At 42.4% G+C, this 17,506-nt stretch overlaps 1 long non-coding RNA gene across 1 annotated transcript; it reads left to right on the forward strand.

The window, feature by feature from the left end:
* The first annotated feature begins 6,934 nt into the window (after positions 1-6,934).
* Positions 6,935-11,743, forward strand: LOC129060961 (uncharacterized). The gene is made up of 3 exons (XR_008527871.2): positions 6,935-7,329; positions 8,232-8,516; positions 9,212-11,743. It is a non-coding gene; the product is annotated as an uncharacterized LOC129060961 (long non-coding RNA).
* The last annotated feature ends 5,763 nt before the right edge of the window (positions 11,744-17,506 follow it).

Raw genomic sequence — 17,506 nt, forward strand, 5'->3', positions numbered from 1 at the left:
GGCCTCTCAAAGTGCTGGGATTACATGCGTGAGCCACCGCGCCAGCCCAAGTTCACTAATTTTCAACGTTTGAACATTAAAAACAAAGCATGGGACATAAGCCTGACTGTAGGTTGCAATAGATGGTATCCTGCACTATTGGCAACCTCCCCTCCTGCCTGCTGTATTCCTGCCTTTCAGAGCCTCCAACTGCATCTTCAGTCTTTAGAGCCCCCTCCAGAATCCCAGTCTGCACATTTCTCCTTAAATTCCTCCTCCTGTTCCTGGCATGCTCTGCCATTCCAAGTCCTACAGCCTGTTCCCCCTTGTCACATGAACAGACACACTCTGAAGGCAGAGAGAGCTCTTCCACTGGGAGATCTCTGGAGGAGGGTCTTATAGAAAGTGGTGCTCAATAAATGCTTCAAGGAAGAATGACACTTCTAACATAATTGCCGTTTTCATAGCATAGCAGGATGGAAGAAAAGACTAGTGTACCGATATTTGGCTCATTCTTTTTCATCGGGAAAGTGCTGGATCAGGAGTCAGCAGATCTGGCGTTAATTCTCACCTATGTCCTTTTCTACCCAGAGCTTCTCTAAGCTTCAGCTTCCATGACTTTAAAAGATAATCAGCACCTATCTTAAAACACTATTAAGGAGGGTTACTACATTAGATAATGTAGCTAAATTCATCAACACAGTGCTAAACATACAATAGTTCTCAATAAATGTATTTTGAATTTGAATAATGTTACATGAGAGTAATGCATTACTTCCTGTTAATTTATATATCGAAGAGTGCCAAACCATTCACTGCTTTTCAGGTGAACTCTCCTTCAGTGAAGTACATTACTACGAAGTATATTATAGTTTCTTCTTTATGAATTTTAAAATAATTCCTCTTAAGACTGTTACTTGAAAGGACTTTTGGAGGCCAAAGATGATAGTAATTTTTTATTTGTTAGGTATTACTTAGTGAAGAAATTATCAATCCTTTTAAACATGAACATTAATTCAAAAGAGACCATTCAGAAACGATGTATGGGGGACATTAAACAATAAATACAATTCAGTTCTTTTAACACTTATCGAACTCATGTTAATCTGACCTGATTTTATTCTCCCAAATATTAGAGTAGAAAATTCTTTCAAATGGGTTTATAAATTACTTTCTACTCAAGAATCTTTAAGGTCTGGATACTGACTTGAGCATTACAGGGACATGTGTCAGTTTAGCATCAATAGTTTTTAAAATACTGTGTAATAGAAACTATTTGATACAACTAGTGTTTTGAAGAAAATTCCTTAAGAATGCATTAATAAACAAGAATGCGTTGAAAACTTTTATTAATAATCAAAATAAAATAAAAATAAATATGCCACAAATTAGAGACAAAATACACCTACAGTAAATTAATGTTTAATTAAAATAATACCAGAAATTAATAAATTTGGAAACTAAAACTGGAAGAATTAATTCCTAAATTATGACTCTTTGACTAAAGCAGACACTGAAATTAATAAATTGCTAACTCACCCAATCAAGTAAAAGAGAGAAGTACAACTACTCAACATAAGAGAAAATAAAATGGAAATAATCTCAAATATATGATGTTTTAAAATATGCATACATTGTGGAATGGCTAAATTGAACTAATCAGCATATGCATTCCCTCATGCAAGCATTTTTTTTTGTCATGAGAACACTTACTTATCTACTCTCCTACTGATTTTCAAGTATTCAATACATCGTTATTAACTATAGTCACCACGTTGTACAATATATCTCTTGAGCTTATTCCTCCTAACTGAAATTTTGTGTACATTGACCAACATTTCTCCAACCACCAACCAGCAATTCTTCTTGGTAAAAATTTTTAATGATATAGGAATAAAAGGTTACTTAAAAAATGTAAAACTCATATATGTATATTTGTGTATATTCATGTATAGAAATCACCACAAAAGCCAGATAAATGTAGAAATATAGCAACTATTCTCATTCACATCAGAAACAAAATAGGTATATCTATTGCAACCGTTTTTATTTAACATTGTTCTGGAGACAACAGCCTATATAATTATATGAAAGAAAAAAGAGGTATGGATTTGGGGAGAAAAGAAGTACAACTATTATTATCTGCACATAATATTATTGCATACTTGGAAAGCATAAGAGAATAGTTACAAAGAGTACAAATAAGAAAATTGATAAAGATGACTGGGTATGTAATTAATATATCAAACTAAATACTTTTTATATAAGTAAAAATAGAAATTGTTTGGGAGATATAATGAAGGTATAGTAACAATAAAGTAAAAAACCTAGAAAATATATTAAAAATGTGTAACATCTATGTAATTAAAACTACAAAATGCAATTGACAGACATAAAAGAACAATTTAATGAATAAAATGAGTGCCATGTTCTTGAAGAGAAATATGCAGCATCATAAAGATGTCAATTATCCCTAAATTCATCTTAAAAGTAATATAACCCACAGTGTTTGGGGAGGAAGAGGGGCAAAGTGACAAACTGATTTTATTTTTCATGATTAAAAAATAAGCAAGAAGAATGAGAAATTTTTTTTAAGTAGAACCCCAACAACTATTAAAATATGTTGTAAGCTATAGGAATTAAAATAATTTAGTGTTTCTTGACTAAACAGACCAATTAATGGCTTCAAATAGAAAGGGCAGAAGTAGACGCAAATTCATGTAATAAAGATAGCATTTCAAAACGTGGATTGTTTTATAAATAATATTGGAACAGCTGTTTAAACATCTGCAAAAATAAAGCTATATTCTTCAGAGCATATTTTACATAAAGTTTAGATATATTAAAAATTGAAATACAATAATGGAACTATTAAAAGTACTCAAAGTATACTATAAGAAGATTTCATATTATAGTTTTTAAAGTGTCTAAGTATGACACAAAATCCAAACACGAATAAAGAGAATATTTGATCACAACAATAAAAAAAACTTCTGCAAAGTTAATGCGGTGTGGGATCAGAAGACAAGTAACAAAATGGAGAAAATATTTACACGTAATAGAGCAGATAAAGAGCTGATTTCTATGATTTATGAAGATTTCTTATAAATCAGTAAGGGAAAAGACCGGTAACCAGTAGGAAAATGAGCAAAAGAAACAGCATATTTTTTCCTGTGAAAACTCTTAAACATATAAAAAAATACTCAACCTAACTCCAAATGCAGATTTTAAAAAAATACAATCAGATATTTTTCACCCATCACAATTTCACTTAGCCTAAGCGTTTAAAAAGATAAACAGCTTGACAATGCTGTGTGTTGGCTGTAGTGTGGGCAAACAGGTCCTCCATATTTTGCTAGTGGTATAGAAAGTTGGCAATATCGAGAAAATGTAAGACGTGTCCCCTTTGTCCCCATGATTTCATTTCTAGGAATTTATACTACAGTTATATTCCCACATGTGTGAAATGATGTATGTACAAAGATATTTATCACAGCATTGTTCGAAATAGCAAAAAAGAGGACATGACCCAAATGTATTAAATAAATTATAGTACTTCCAGACAATGCAAGACTACGCAGCCATTTAAGAAGAAAGAAGCGACTCAGTAGGTCCTGATATGTCAGCAGTCCCCAAGGTGCATTGCTAAATAATAAAAGCAAGATGAAGCATGCCATGAATAGAGTGTTAACAGCTGTGTAAGAACAGAAAGAGAAAGAGCAGTGCGCATTTGCAAATGTGCTTGTGCTTGCCTGGAATACCCTGGAAGGGCACACGAGGCTCATGAGCAGTGGGTGAGTCCCACAAGGAAGGGGTGCTGCCCAGTCAGAGCCAGGGTGAGATCCAGATGCTTTCCTAAGTCTAAAGATTTTGTAACTTTCTGATTTTGTATCATCTGTACATATTGTTTTAAAGAACAAAACACTGGGCACAGTGGCTCACGCCTGTAATCTCAACAATTTGGGAGGCTGAAGCAGGAGGATCACTTGAGTCCAGGAGTTTGAGAGCAGACTGAGCAAGATGGTGAGACCCCCGTCTCTACAAAAAAAATATAAAATTTACTTACCTGCACATTGGGCACATGTACCATAAAACCTAAAGTATAATAATAATAATAATAATAATAATTACAATAAAAGAAAAAAAAAAGAAAAAAAAAAAAAAAAAAAAAAAAATTTAGTTGGGTATGGTGGTGCATGCCTGTGGTCCCAGCTACTCAGGAGGCTGAGGTGGGAAAATTGCTTGTGCCTGAGAGGTGGAGGCTGCAATGAGCCAAGATCACACCACTGCACTCCAGCCTGGGGGACCCTGTCTCAAAAATAAATAAATAAATAAAATAACATTTAAAGTCCTTGACTTTATTATTTTCTTTAACAAGACCTTACTGTTTACAGCTAATCAAAAAAAGTGTTCAACATAGGGAGAAAGTAAAGTTTTGAAGTCAAATAGTATTAAAGAGGAGTGGTCATAAACTAGGAAAGCAAATGTTCTCCACCTTTTCTGTTTTCTCATCTGCACATCCACACAACTACTCAAAAATAATATTTACTGAAAAAGACATGATTTTAATCTTTTTATGGCTGAATAGTATTCTGTTGTGTATACATACTACATTTCCTTTATCCAATCATTCCTTGATGAACACTTAGATCAATTCCATGACTTTTCTGTTGTGAATAGTGCTGCAATAAACCTGGAAGTGCAGGTATCCCTTTGATATTATGACTTCTTTTCCTTTGGGTTGATACCCAGTAGTGGGGTTGCTGGGTCGAATGGTAGTTCTATTTTCAGTTCCTTGAGAAATCTCCACACTGTTTTCCATGGAGGTTGGGCTAATTTACATTCCCACCAACAGTGTATAAGCATTCCCTTTTCTCCACTTCCTCACCAACATCTGTTATTTTTTGTCTTTTTAGTAATAGCCATTCTGACTGGTTGCCTTTTGCAGTAGCACGAATGTAACTGGAGGCCATTATCTTAAGTAAAACAGCTCAGAAACAGAAAGTCAAATACCATGTGTTCTCACTAATGAGGAGTAGCTAAATGATGTGTACACATAGGTATAGAGTGTGGAATGACAGACACTGGAGACGCGAAAGGGTAGGGTGGTGAGAGGGAGGTGGAGATGGGAAGTTACCTAATAGGTACAATGTGCATTATTCGGGTGACGGTTACCCTGAAAGCACAGACTTCACAGCTAGTCAATATGTCCATGTATTGGTAACCCTTAAACTTACACAAATAAAAAATATTTAATGGGTTTTATGCACAACAACTATATCTCTGTGAGCATAGGGAGGTCACCCCTACGCTTCCAGCCTCAGTTCCTGCACTTCTATAATGAGATCTTTGGACTAGATGTTCTCCAAGGTCCCTTTTAGCTCCAGAATTCTATAAAACTTCACTTTGATCTTTCCCTAAGGTCACTTTATTAACTTACTTCCACATTAACCCACAAATTGGGGTTTACCATCTGCTTACTATTGCTTGACGCTTCCTCTTCATTTAAATAAAATGGTTCCTTTACCAACCTTTCTCTTAAAGTCAAGTTTATGATACAAACAGATTCTATTTGTGTGTTCCTTTTTTAGTTCCCAAAGCTTGTATTTATATACACCCCAATTTAGACCATTTTCTGTTTTCTAAAAGCCAGTATTCTTTCTGGTTCAAACTATGCCTAACCAAAATATGGTAATCTTTATGGCTAAGCTGGAGGTATAACGTGTTTTCCTCTCATAGGATTTTTTAAAAGACAAGACAGTGCTCAGAAAAGAACGTTCCATTTGCTGTTAACTTCAGTGATTTGCGGAAGAGTCCTTTGCCCTGCTTTTCTGAAAGGCATCTGGGGTTCAGGATGAGCTTCTCTTGTGGACCCGGGTGCATTGCTAGCCAGAGAGATCTCTGAAAGGTGGATCTGCTTTCCAGGGAACTATTTAGCCAATATGCATTACCCAGCTCCTCAACCTTTTTATATGATCCCTGCCTGATGCTGCCTTTTGGTGATTTCTGTTAAAGCATCGGCGCCTTATCATCTGCTTTAGTGACCAGCTTGGGGGAGTAACGTAAGTCATGACCAAAATATGTCTTGGTGGAGCATGAACAAAGCATAGATTTTTTGTGGGGAAAAAAAGGTGTTACTTAGTTTGAATTGCCATTCAATGATTTGTTAGCAGATTTAGTGACATTGTATAAATTTACCAGGCTGTTAGACTCTCTATTTTTTAATCCATAAAATAAGAGTAATAATAGCTACCTTACAAGGTTTTTGTGAAGCTTATAAGATATACATAAAATATATAATATATATAATAATATAACATGAAACATTATATATAGTATATATCATACGTTATCTTTTTTGTTGTTTGTTTTTGTTTTTATTTTTTGAGATAGAGTCTCACTCTGTGGCCCAGGCTGGAGTGCAGTGGCAGGATCTTGGCTCACTGCAACCTCCATCTCCCGGGTTCAAGCGATTCTCCTGCCTCAGCCTCCCTAGTAGCTGGGGCTACAGGTGCCTGCCACCACACCCAGCTAATTTTTGTATTTTTAGTAGAAACGGGGTTTCACCATGTTGGCCAGGCTGGTCTCGAGCTCCTGACCTCAAGTGATCCACCCACCTCGACCTCCCAAAGTGCTGAGATTACAGGCATGAGCCACCGCACCCAGCCAATATGTATCATCAGTTATCTATTACATGATATACATTAGTGTAGGGAGTAAAATCACAAGATTTTACACTTGACCACTCTGCACCTCTGTTCCCATTCAGTAAAATAGGCATTTTAATAGGTCCTAACTTACAGTGTTATTGGAAGGGTTAAGTGAGTGAACACATACAAAGCATTTACATACTAGCTGGCAAAAAGCTCCACAAATGTTGTTGCCATATGGCAAGGTCCCCTTTATGACATCAGCCCTCGATTCATGATGGGCATTGTGTCATTCATTTTTTCAGTGATGATCAAGAAGCACAGATGCAGATGTCCGGTGGCATTTCAGGGGTGCTACAGGAATGGAGCTCCTGCAATATGCTGAGAAGAAACAACGTGTAGCCTGCAAGATCCTCATCTTGCAGGGAGAGCAACAGGAGCGTGGTATCTTCCTGCTCTCTCAGCTGAGATGGTCTCAATGCCTGGCCTCTTATTTTCAAAATATGGTGTGGGCCTCCTTTAGAGAAGAGGAGGTATTGATGGTTATTGAACCAAACTGGGGCTCACTGGCCTTGTGCAGCAAAGCCAAACACTGACGCTGGGACTGCAGGGAGAGAAAGCGAGGCATTTATTACAGGGCACCAAGCAAGGAGGATCTGGCAGCTCATGCTTAAGACTAGAGCTCTCAGATGGGTTACAGGTAAGGGCTTTGAAAGGCAGGGAGGCAGAGGGTACAGGGAAAGTCATAAGTCAGTACTTGGAGGCTATACCTTGGTTTGACTCAAAAACAGACCTCGAAGTGGGGGCAGGTCATAGGTGGATGCAAAGCTTTTCTGGTTCACAAGTGGTTAAGGAATCAAAGTTTTGTCTAAAAATTTGGGATCAGCAGAAAAACAATGTTAGCTCTGGCTCCTGGGTGTGACCTCCTCCAGGCCCCTTAGGAAGAAATTTAGAACGCAGAACCGCAGTCAGAGCTCAGTCCTTAGTTTCTCCTTATCTGAGGTCTGTATGTCAGTGGATCTATTGAGAAGGGGGGACTGGTTTCTGAAAAACAACCCAGGGACATATGCTAAGATGTTATCTTCAGTTTCCATAGGGAACCAAACATCTCCTGCCTCCCACGTCCTTGGCTGCTGCCTTAGGCTACTATTACCTTATTGTTTATCAAGTTGCTGATTTACTTCTCAAGGCTAGCTGGGTGCCTGGAATTTTCCTTGAAGGAACTCAATATTTTTCTTTATTTCCATGCTTGGGGGCCCCCACAGGTCCCTAAGGTGGGGCTTGGGGGGTGGGGGTCCTTGCTGTGTCTCACAATGTGATAGGGTGATGAAGGTGCTGAACTCAGATGGGAAGACACAGGTTCTAGCAGCAAGGCAGATACTTGACCAATGCCTGGCTCTCTGCCTCCTCACCTGTTTAATGACACTTTATTTTCAGGGTAAATACAAAACACAATTCCCCAACAATCTTACTTTTGGATGTAATTTTCAGATCTTCTCCTGGGAGTGGGAGAGGGGAGCAAGAGAGAATAAAAGAACAGAGGGTGGGGAGGGGCAGAGATGTCAATGAGGGCTTCACAGAGGATCTTTCTTCTGGGCACAGGAAAAGAATCACATCCATCCTGGGGAAACTCCTGTGAAGTTCATTCAAACTGCGGTATTGCCTAATCAGCATCTCTGAAAAAAACAAAGTGGAAGGACCTCCAGGCACACATTAGAGTGTCCAGGCTTCATGGCTGTGGCACCTGCACGTCTGAGAGCAAACAGCTCACTCCAAAGCATTGACTCAGCAGCCACAGCAAACGGGCACTCTGCTTAAAAAGAAAAACACCTGTTTGTGTATAGCAATCATGCCGTGTCAAGAAGGGGAAGATGAACAGGAGCAGAGGTGGGCAGAGCATGTTGCCGAGTGGTCCCTAGCACACAGCTCCAGATGTGGCCAGGAGCTCTTTACTGCCTGAAAGTTTTAGAGCATTTGGAGAAGGCTTTTCAACTTAATTAGCATTTAATAGTCCTGATGTTCAATCTTAGGGATCAGCTGTGATGTTACTAAAGCTATTGCCATGGGGCTAGAGTAGCCAATTGTGTTTGAAATGTAAATGCCTTTCCCCTGACACTACCTTCTCCCTCCTGGCAGTCCCGCCCAACTTGAGGTCCTGATATTTAGTAACATTTCCCAAGGGCAGGTGGTCATCCTTCAGTCTTGAAAGCAGGGCCCTTGAAGAAGCCATGGAGTCAACTCAAGCTTTACTCTGTACCTGGGAAAGCAAGCCAGTGTCAGAGCGGTGAGAGCAGGCTGGGGACCTGGGCACCACAAATGGGTGAACCCCAAAACAAGGGAGCACCCTCTCCCATGAGGTCAGGGGGTTCTAACTGACCTAGTTGTCTAGCTAACGAAGTGAGCAAACTCCCAAAAAGCACTGAAAGTAGTTACCTCTATATGATGGGATTATGGTTGAAATTTGTTTCCTTTTTTTACCTTTTCAGTATTTTCTGAATTCCTTACATTGAGAATAAGTTACTTTATAAACAGAACAAATTGCACGTCATTTATATACTAAAACTCGCATAATCCTTTTCCAGCTGAACACCTCCCGAGCAGATGGCATCAGAGAGAAGCTGGATGTTTTCCCTCAAATGGATTAAGAAAGCAGAAGCTTCTGCCAGGGGTAACAATGCCACTTGTGGGCACCACTGATTTTTAAAGTACTCCACATTCATTAGCTCATGGAGCCTTTGCAGCATCCCTGGAAGGCAAGACATTGGTAGGTATTATTCCCATTTCAGAGAGGAGAAACAGGGTCAGAGAGGCACCTCATTCTGTCATCAAAAGGGTCACTACTGAAATCTGGAGCACTCACTTGGAGCTCAAGTTTCCCTGGACCAGAGCTGCATGGCACTAGGACATTTCTCATCTGCAACACACACCCATGCCCACAAACCCTCGTATACATAAGCCCACAGCTTACATGCTCCCAGTCATCTGAGTCTGGAACTTTCATAGGAGTCAAAATGGAATTGTGCAACTCCAACCATGATGCTGGATGCTCCACTCTGTCTCATCTTGTTTTCCTTCCAAGGTGGGGAAAGTGTGATGGTCGGTAGAACTGGGGCTTTCTCATCTTTGGATGGTCAGGGGCAAAGACCCTGGGTGAGCCGCCCGGCCATGAGCTGTTCATTGCATCTGTCGCATAACATTTTTATAAGACTGTGTGTCTTATAGAATCAGGAGCTCAGGCTCATATCTGGACAAATAAGAGAACGCCTCCCCATGATAGCCCTCTTCTCTGTAGGCTATATCTTTTTCTAATCACTTTGGCAGGTGAAAGTGTTTTTTTCCTCTAAATGAGTCAGATGGGCTAGGAATGTGTAACTTGGAAAAGAAGATGCTCTCATACCTGTACATAAAAAATACAGACTGCAGTTACCTCGGCCTTACCACCTGTGCTGGGCACCCGTTCAGAGCTCCTGAATGATTACATTAGCGGGGAATTCTTAGTTGATAGGTATGAATTAGTTAACTAATAAAACTCTATGCTATGCCAGCCAAAGACTAATTAACAGTGTCTCAAAAGACATGTATTTTGCTCCATTTTAAATTTTTGTGCAGGTGGGGTCCTTTTCAACTCTGACCCGAGTTAGAAGTTATTTTTCTCACCTAAATGCTCAGAATATAAATCTCAGCCTCAAGAGAATGTGAGCAACAGATCAGACACAAACAGATCCAAGAAAGAGAAAAAAGGAGAGAGCTAGAAAACCGAATCAAGAGGCAAAAAACAGACATTTTGCAGAGAGCATTAAGGGCAAACCAGTATTTCAATGTCATTGAAGGTAACAATTACTTAAACAGAGCTATAGCTACTATAACTACAGGGACTGGAAGTCTCTGTAATTAGTAAATATGTTGCATACATCACCTCAACACAGAATCACCTGAGATAAGTAGGCGGATGAGATACTAAAGATCAACAGAGCCTGAATTTTGAATAAGGGGAACTCTGAACTAGGCAAGAACGGAGATTATTGCACAGGACACAAGGCTTAAAGTCCAGCCATCCTTGTGAAAAAGAACAGAAGGTTAACACTAGAACTTTCATAAAAATAACTTAGGTTTTTTTCAATTAATCCTTTTGTTATCTTGGTAAAAAGTGGGGAGGAGGCCGGGTGCAGTGGCTTACACCTGTAACCCCAGCACTTTGGGAGGTCGAGGCAGGAGGATCATTTGAGGTCAGGAGTTCAACACCAGCCTGGCCAACATGGCAAAACCCCGTCTCCACTAAAAATACAAAAAAAATTAGCTGGGCATGGTGGCACGTGCCTGTAATCACAGCTACACGGGAGGCTGAAGCAGGAGAATCACTTGAACCAGGGAGACAGAGATTGCAGTGACCCAAGATCATGCCACTGCACTCCAGCCTGGGTGACAGAGCAAGACTCAGTCTCGAAAAAAAACGTGAGGAGGAACAACTTTAGTAATTGTTATAATCAATATCTGGACTAGGTGTGTCTCATTGGCAACTGCGGATAATGATATCATAAACCATCCACTGAGTATCATAATATGCTGGTCACTGTGCAGGATGCTTTAAAAATATTGAAGTGGATCTTCTCAGCATCATGTGATGTAGGCATGATGACTTCCATCTTACAGAACAGTACACTGGGGCTCAGAGAGAAGATGTGATTCACTGTTGTAAACAAAATACAGAAAAATACAAAGGAAAAAAATGCCCCTGTAATAATATACCTGCTGTTTTTTAATAACTTTTTCTGCACTTGTATTATCAAATGTTAACAAAATTGAAATGCTTCATCCAGCATCTTGTGCCCTGCTTTTTCACTGTTTCCTTCCATCATTAAATATTCTTTGAGAAAATCTTTTTTTTTTTTTTGAGATGGAGTCTCACTCTGTTGCCCAGGCTGGAGTGCAGTGGCACGATCTCAGCTCACTGCAACTTCCGCCTCCCAATTTAAAGCAATTCTCCTGCCTCAGCCTCCTGAGTAGCTGGGACTACAGGCGCAAGCCACCACCCTCTGCTAATTTTTTATATTTTTAGTAGAGACAAGGTTTCACCATGTTCGCCAGGATGGTCTCAATCACCTGACCTCGTGGTCCGCCCGCCTCGACCTCCCAAAGTGCTGGGATTACAGGCATGAGCCACCATGCCCGGCCCTGAGAAAACCATTTGTAATGAATAAATTGTTTTCCATTCTTTAGTTGTATCATCAGTTATTTAACCAACCTCCTATATGGGACATTTGGGTAGCTTCTAATATTTTTTCCATCACACTAATGGCTGAGACGAATATTCTCGAACATAAATCTTGTACATAAATTTGATTATTGCCTAGGATAAAGTCCTAAAACTAAAATTACTGGCTCAAAGTGTATGAACACTTCAAGGCTGTTCATACATAAATTGCCAAATAACCCTCCAGAAAGCTTGTACCAATGTATATCCCCATCAGCAGCAGTGGGTGAGGGGTGAGAACACCCATTTCTCCACATCCTTTGCAGTAAATTTCCACCAATGAGATGAGCAAAAACTTTCCATGTTTATAACTTGCATTTCTTTGATGGCTGGTGCAGTCCACATCTTTCCTTGTTTGTTGGGCATAAGCTCCGGCTCTATTGTGAATGTCCTATTGTGTTCTTCCTGTTTGTCCACCACTATGATTGGAGATGCTGGAATTTAGGACCCCAAGGAGGCTCTGCCTGACCTTTGCAGCACTTAGAATTGTTCCGCTTGTGGTGAGGATGAGGCAGTCCTTTCTCCATGAAAGAAGGACAGTTGCTTCCTCGATACTTAGCAAATGTCATTCCTATCAGCAACCAACCTGAAGCTGGAGGCGGTGGCTAATCCATCGAATCACGGTGGCGCTGTGGGCATTGTCAGGTCTCTAGTTTAGAAACACACCAGGAGCCAGGGCTGGAACTTTAGGACTAAAGGACTCTGCAAAATGTGTGATGTCTGAGACATGACCTTCCTCCTGCCTCCACTTGAGGACGGAATCAGGCTGCGTTGCATGGAGCACAGCTGCGCCTCTGTCCTCCCAGGACGGGGCCTGAAAGCCCAGCACAGTAGCAGAGTCCCTGCAGCTGGTGAAGATGCCCTCTGGGTGACCCTGAGGCACAGCAGGAGGAGAGAAGGGTGGCAGTCTTCACACTTCGGGAGAGGGAGCCGTTCTCCTGGAAAGGCTGCAGCAGCCCCCGGAGGAATGAACACAAACCACACAGCCACCTGCCATGAACTTGATCTCAGTGGTTGGAATTCATCCCTCTTTTCTGCAATTCCTCCACTTTTGCCTTTCCCATGCCCTTCTCCATTGGCAAGAAGTCTGGTCTAGCTTGAAAGTCAGTGGACCAAGTTTGGAGCATCCAGGACAGGTTAAACCCCTTTTAGCTGTTATGAGTGAATGAACAATGACACAATTCCTTTCTAGTATTTTTCATGGTATTTTGAAACAAGGTATGCAGCTGCTTCCTTCATACAACCACAGACTCTTGTTTTTTGTTTGTTTGTTTGTTTGAGACAGGGTCTTGCTCTGTTGCCCAAGCTGGAACACAGTGGCACAATCTCGACTCACTGCAACTTCTGCCTCCCAGGTTCAAGCAATTCTCCTGCCTCAGCCTCCTGAGTAGCTGAGTACAGGTGCACCCCACAACACAACTGCAGACTCTTTGAAAACATTTATGCCACCCCTTGTATGCCTGGCACATAGTAGGATAAATGCTTCTTGAAGGCACGAATGAGTCAAAGCATATTTCCACCACAGAAACCCGTACTTGAGCTCATCTTTGTAGCAGCTCTTCCCTTAGGAGCCATGTAGAACGCAGCAGGACTCTCAACCGTTCCCCATTGCCACTCATGCTAGACGGAGCATTCCTCATCGCATTGCTCTGCGTGGGCCGGGGGCAGCCAGATTAACGCGGTGTGACAGCTGCCCCCCCAGGACTCGCAGAATGAAATGTCTGTGTCCCCAGCTTGATGCTGCTGGGAACAACACTTCCCGGAAAAGGAGAAAGATCTAACTAGTGTATACCTGTGTACACCTTTGTTTATGTTATACAGAAAATGACAAGCTCTGTTGGAACAGAGGCACCTTAAATTCACACAACTCTTGGTGCCAGACCCTGACAGCAGCTGAAGGAGGTGTTTGCAACAGGCACCTGCCTCAAACCAAACCCTAGTCTGAATCAGAAATACATTCCGTAGCAAGAAATAGATTGTTGTCACACTTTAATTGCGTGTTTTGTTGAGGGGCGGGTGTAGTGCCCCAGAGTTTAAGTACTCTGGGCCCCACGGCACCCGTGGAGCAGAACAGAGGGCAGGTGGCTGGTGGGTCTCTGGGGCAGGACCTCCAGTGCTCATCCCCCCTGGCAGCAAAGCGGCCTCCAATCAGTGAGACAGAGAGCTCAGCCTCCCGATGTGCTCCTGCACTTCTGGACACCCAGAGAGCTCTAGCCTTACTGAATAATTGAATTTCCCATCGGAAAGAGGCTCAGCTCTCTCCTCACACAAACATTAGGGCTTCTGAATATTTCAGGATTTCTGGGTTGGGTAGGGTCACTCGCTTGCCCCTTTGGATAATATAAAGCCAACGTCAGCGGCTTTGGGCACAGCCTTGTACAGAACCGCAAAGACAGAAAGTCTCTGCGTGTGCCCTTCCTCCCCTCTGTGCCATTTTCTGCTGTATTCAATAACCTGTCTGCTTTGTGAGCAGTGATTGAGCACCTGCTGCGAGTGAGGTTCTGTGGTCTCCACCAAGAAGAGACGGCTCAGGGAGGAGGTTGTGAAAAGACGGGTGCCGGGATTCTCGCCTGGGCCTGCCTGCAGTCAGTAGTAGACTGCTCCCTGCTGTGTTGATGGGCCTCCATGAACGCAAACACTCAGGCGCCCCACCCTCGTCTTCCTGGGTCCTTTGTTTTTCAGGATTTAAAAATTTTTTTAATTTTTTTTGGTAGAGATGGGAGGTCTCACTATGTTGCCCAGGTGGGTCTTGAACTCCTAGCCTCCAGCAATTCTTCCATCTCAGCCTCCCGGAGCACTAGGATCACAGGCATGAGCCATTGCGCCCAGCCTGGGGCTCTTGCTATTGGCTTCCACACAGCCCCATTAACACTGGGGAAGGCTTATGGGACCACTTTTTCTTCAGGCTGTTACTGGGGCCCGAGAAAGCTCAGATCAGTGCAAAGCAAGCTCTGTAAATATCTCGCTTCACCAAGTTTGATAATTTCACCTTCTCCCTAACTCCATCCATACGCCCCTCCACACATACATTTGTTCTCCCCAGGAAGAGCCTCCAAGACAATGTTGAAAAGTTGGCCCTGCATCCAGCTTCAGCAGGGCAGTCCTGAATAGCTGCCACTGCTACCAAGGACCACCCTCTCCAGGTTCCACTCAAGCTCACGGTGGCTGCTCCAGCCCAGCAGAGCCACTTCCTGGGAGTCACCACCCACTTGCATCTTACTGTGGCTCTTCTTCTGTGTCCCCCAGTCATCTGCCTACACAGAGAGAGCACAGCCACTGAAGCCTGAGCCTCTTGAAAGACGCCTGTGCTTTGAGGGGCTGCAGGGGACTGCTTCCCAGGCAAACTTCACTGCAGAATTCTGATGTCCCTGTCTGCTTCCCACTCAGGGAGTTAATGGGACACCACAACAGGACTCCCGGAAGTTCTGCCTGCCTGCATGTGATGGTTAATTTCATGTGTCACCTTGACGGGGCTGAGGGTGCCCAGATAGCTGGTAAAATGTTATTTCTGGGTATGTCTGTGAGGGTGTTTCTGGATGAGATTAGCATTTGAATCAGTAGGTTGAATAAAGAAGATCCAATCCCTTGAGAGCCCTGTAGAACAAAAAGGCAAGGGAAGGGCAGATTACTCTTTCTCTTCTTGAACTGAAACTTCCATCTTCTCCTCCCTGCCACGTTGGCACTCCTGGTTTCTGGACCTTCAGACTCCAGGACTTACAAAGTCTGCCACCCAATCCAGTTCTCAGGCCTCCAGACTGGACTGGGAAGCACGCCAGCAGCCAACCTGGTTCTCGAATCTTTGGACTCAGACTGAATTACAGCACTGGCTTCCCCGGCTTTTCAGTGTGCGGATGACAGATCGCAGGACTACTCAGCCTCCATGATCATATCAGCCAATTCCCACAATACATCCCCTCATATATATATGTAAATATGTATGATACATATACCTCTATGTATATGTATGATATATATACATATATATGTATATGTATGATACATATACCTCTATGTCAGATATAGAACTCCTATCGGTTCTGTTCCTCTGAAGCACCCTGACTAATGTACTGGCCTCTCTAGTGCTGGTTCCATCAGAGAGGATCATGTAGACTCCCTGTCTCACCTGCTGCAGTCACCTGTTTAGAAAACTACTCCTCATGTCCCCCTGGAAGACACAGACTAAACCTCCTGGGACAAGGCCTGGAGAGAGGGGCTCTGCACAGGGTCAAAGCACATCCCTCTCTCTCTCCCTGCCCCTAAGTTTGTAGAGTAGGACTCAGACCATGACTTAACAGCGAAACTCATGTTGCCTCATCTCTTAAACCACCAAATGATATGAGGGGAGGGATGTATGTGAGCCTGTAAAGATCCCTACTTCCTCTCCAGTCGGTTTCCTGGCTCTGGAGATACTTCTTAAACACTCACCCTCACTTCCTTGGCCTCAGGTACACACACCAGGGACCCCCAAGTCATGGTTTCTTCATTCTTACTACCCTCAGTTCCACTCCAGCTACAGTGTTAGCTGATAGCAGGAAATCTCAGGAATTTCCAAGGGCTCATTTTTTTAGAGACAGGCTGGAGTGCAGTGTGCAATAATAGTTCACTGCAGCCTCCAACTCCTGGACTCAAGCAATCTTCCCACTTAAGCCTCCTGATTAGTTGGGACTACAGGCATGTAGTCCCATTTGCCATGGGACCACATTTATCATGCCTGGCTAATTTTTAATTTTTTTTGTAAAAATGGAGTCCCCCTATATTGTCCAGGCTGGTTTCCTACTCCTGGTCTCAAACTATCCTCCTTCCTTGGCCTCCCAAAGTTCTGGGATGATAAACATGAGCCACCATGCCTGGCTTTCCAAGGGCTCTTGAATATAGAAAAATCTCTAAGAGTCAAAGTGATTGTATCAGTCTATTTACTTGCTGCTGATAAAGAACATACCGGAGACTGAGCAATGTACCAAAGAAAGAGGTTTATTGGACTTACAGTTCCACGTGGCTGGGGAGGACTCACAACCTTGGTGGAAAGTGAAAGGCATGTCTCACATGGCAGTGGCAAGAGAGAGAATGAGAGCCAAGAGAAACGGGTTTCCCCTTATTAAGCCATTGGATCTCATGAGACTTATTCACTATCACGAGAACAGCACAGGAGAGACCTACCCCCATAATTGAATCACCTGCCACCGGGTTCCTCCCACGACATGTGGGAATTGTGGGAGTTACAATTCAAGATGAGATTTGGGTGGGAACACAGTCAAACCATACCACTGATTTAGCTCTAGTGATAAAATTATAGGTAGCCCTATTTAGGGCTAGAGAACTTATGAAGCATTCCCTTACATCTCACCGCATGGACAGCTGACTCTAGCTGAAACGCCCCCATCTGAAACGCCACACTAGGCTGACTCTAGCTGACCAGTTTGGTTCTCTTAAGGGTGCTTTCAATATCGTGAATCTTGCTGTCTCTCCTGGCTAAAGATATAGCCTTAACGATAAAGCTACACCCAGACCATCAGGCTATCGCACCCATTGATCTACATCTTCCTCCCTTCTTCCTCCCCACTTTGGAAGCTTTAGCAAAACACATTTCAATTCCCACTTTAAAGTGCAATCACCAGCCTCTAAATAA

The sequence above is a fragment of the Pongo abelii genome, chromosome 7 (assembly GCF_028885655.2).
Source record: "Pongo abelii isolate AG06213 chromosome 7, NHGRI_mPonAbe1-v2.0_pri, whole genome shotgun sequence".
NCBI classification, from domain to species: Eukaryota; Metazoa; Chordata; class Mammalia; order Primates; family Hominidae; genus Pongo; species Pongo abelii.